General features: G+C 43.8%; 1 pseudogene; it reads left to right on the forward strand.

The window, feature by feature from the left end:
* The first annotated feature begins 5 nt into the window (after positions 1 to 5).
* Positions 6 to 3,118, forward strand: LOC107736788 (microtubule-associated protein 1B pseudogene; annotated as a pseudogene).
* Positions 3,119 to 3,180: the final 62 nt, after the last annotated feature.

Below are 3,180 nucleotides of genomic sequence, written 5' to 3' on the forward strand. Positions count from 1 at the left end.
TGGATGAAATGTCTACTCCAAGAGATGTAATGAGTGATGAGACAACCAATGATGAAAGTGATTCTCCTTCCCAAGATTTTGTCAGGTATGGTATGACTACAGATAATGAGAGAAAGACCCTTTCACCTCTCCAAGACCTTCCTGAATTAGATCACTCCAAGTGCGATGCCACTGAGGGGCATGACTATCATGCATCAGCTTCCACCATTTCACTACCATCTTCACTGGAGGAAGACAAATCTGCCAAGGAGTTTTTAGCTAAAGACACATTCTCTTTTGATTCAAACAGGCTCAGTGCTACCAGTACAACTTTGCCTCTTGTTAGGTCACCTTCTGGTGACCAAAACGTGAATGTTGACCATGTTCATGCAGGTGTATCTTCACCAATTGAACTGGGAACCACATTAGCAGGGATGTCAAAAGGAATGGAATCATACAGTCCAGATGAGAAAACCTTAGAGGGCCCTTTATCTCCTCAGTCCTCAGGTCACACACCTTACTACCAATCCCCAGTAGAGGAAAAAGCTGGCAATCTACCACTGGACAAAACACCTGAGTCCCAGGGTCCTATTATTGTTGACATCACAAGTGACAAGGAATACTCTCCCAAAGAGGCTAGTCCTATTGATGAAGCAGTACCTGTGTCGCAAATGGGAAAGAAGCAATCACCGAGTTATGAAGCACATTTATCTTCCAATTTTGAGCTTGACCACAAGACCCCAAGCCAGACTGACAATAATGATAAAAAGTTAGCAACTGATGACAGTTCTTCAGTTACATCTGCTACATCTTTGCCACCGACTAAAGTAGATAGCCTTTCTGATACAAATCCTTTCACAGCATTTAAAGAGGACAGCAAAATGTCCATATCTGAGGGGACCACATCTGATAAGTCTGGCACTCCAGTTGATGAGGTTGTCGCAGAGGACACATTCTCTCACATCGCCTCTGCTTCAACAGCATCGCTCGCAACAAGTTCTTTACCAGAACCTACAACAGATGATGTCTCCCCATCACTTCATGCTGAAGTTGGCTCCCCTCATTCTACAGAAGTGGATGACTCTCTCTCTGTCTCTGTTGTTCAGACTCCGACCACAATGCAAGAAGCAGAAGTTTCCCCTTCCAAGGAGGACAGTCCCCGGCCTATGTCGATCTCCCCTGATGTTTCCCCAAAAATGGCAAAATTGAGAATGCCACAACAGGAAACAAAATCCCCTGAGCAGTCTTTGTCATTTAAGTGTGGACAAGAATCCCCAGAACACTCATTTGCATTAGATTTCAGCAAGCAGTCACCAGATCATCCATCTTTAGGAGGAATGCAGCGTACAGCCACTGAAAATGGTCCAACAGAAGTTGATTACAGCCCCTCCGATGGAACCAGTGTCATAGGAGAACAGCGCAGACCTGGGGAAGACGGGGAGAAGGCAATGCTTTTCAAAGATTCTGATAGTACCCAGGCTGCTTCAGTTTCCCCATCAGATGCCTCTCAGTCCACCCCATCAGTTACAACACCCTCCCAAATTGGGGAGCCAAGAGAAGATTCTCCAAATGTAGGACATTTCTCAGAGTCTGTTACTCCAAAACAGTCACCCCGCAATCACTCCCCTTTATCTTCTGACTTATCTCTTGTTCTAGGTGGACCAAGCACCTCACATGAAGGAACAGATAAAGATAAACCTAGTCCCAGCTCATTTTACAAAGAGACTGGTATGGATAAAACAGAGGACAGACAAAATCTGGAGAAGACTCCTCCAAAGACCGGGTCACCCTCATCTCCTACGGTGTCATCTTGTTTTCCTCCAAAGACAGAAGAGCTGAAACTTGGCTTAGGGACAAATCCCTTCACAGACTCAAAATCCCCCACCAGTCCCAAAAAGACATCTACAGCTCAACATTCTCCTAGTTACAATCAGACAGACATGCAAGAGAAGTTTTCCAGCAGCTCCACATCATATTCCTACAGCTGTCAATATGGGGAATCTACTAAAATTTGTGATGGTGGGTCCATAGGGCCAGATACCTCAAAAACAAGCCCTTCTCAGGCACGAGCAGTTGTGGACTTGTGTTTGGTGACCTCCTGTGAATACAGACATCCAAAGACAGAGCTTTCTCCATCCTTTATAAACCCAAGTCCTCTTGAGTACTTCATGAATGAGGAACATCCTCTGGAGGAGGAAAAGCCGCTTGCTAGGTCTGGAGGAGGACCACCCCCACCTGGAGGGAAACAGCAGAGCAAGCAGTGTGAGGAAACTCCCCCAACTTCTGTAAGTGAATCAGTGCCATCTCAAACAGACTCAGATGTTCCTCCTGGTACAGAGGAGTGCCCATCAATAACTGCAGAAGCAAATATTGACTCTGAGGATGACTCAGAAACATTACCAACAGATAGGACTATCACTTATCGTCATGCAGACCCACCTCCAGTCACGCCCAGAGACCCTGCTCCTGCCCCTCCACATCCTGATGCCTGCATGGTGGATCCTGAGGTCCTTAAGGCTGAAGAGGCATCTAAAAAAGATGAAAGAGGGAAGCCAAAAAAGAACATCAGCAGCAAGGCTAAGTCATCTGCAACAAAGAGCTTGTCAAAAACAAGTGCCATCAAAGATTCGAAAGTGTCCTCTCCAAAAAAGACTATAGAAGATAAAGATGCCAAAAATGCTACTAATACCTCTGCATCAAGGGGAGTGAAAAGCAGCACTTCAGGTAACTCTGGTTTCATACTCACAGTTTAAAAACATGAAAAATACATGAGTACTATAACACTTTAAAAATACATGAATATATGTCTACAGTCTATAGCTTTTAAATAGTTGTTTATCTTTGCTTTTAATATCAGAGATTTACTGTATATATTTATATATGTGATCTTTTTTATTGTTGTTAAGGAAGCACTAAGTCCAGCAGTGGAACATCAGTACCTAACTGTCCTCCAATGTATATGGACCTAGTTTACATACCAAATCACTGCAATGCTAAGAATGTGGATGCTGAGTTCTTTAAACGGATCCGATCCTCCTACTATGTAGTCAGTGGTAATGATCCAACAGCACAGGAGCCCAGTAAGGCAGTTCTGGATGCTCTGTTGGAAGGAAAGAGCCAGTGGGGAAATAATGTGCAGGTACCATTATTCTTACAATTGTCTGATTCATAATTCATATATATATATATATATATATATAT

This window comes from Sinocyclocheilus rhinocerous, unplaced genomic scaffold, assembly GCF_001515625.1.
Source record: "Sinocyclocheilus rhinocerous isolate Xijiao unplaced genomic scaffold, SAMN03320098_v1.1 C36982269, whole genome shotgun sequence".
NCBI lineage: Eukaryota > Metazoa > Chordata > Actinopteri > Cypriniformes > Cyprinidae > Sinocyclocheilus > Sinocyclocheilus rhinocerous.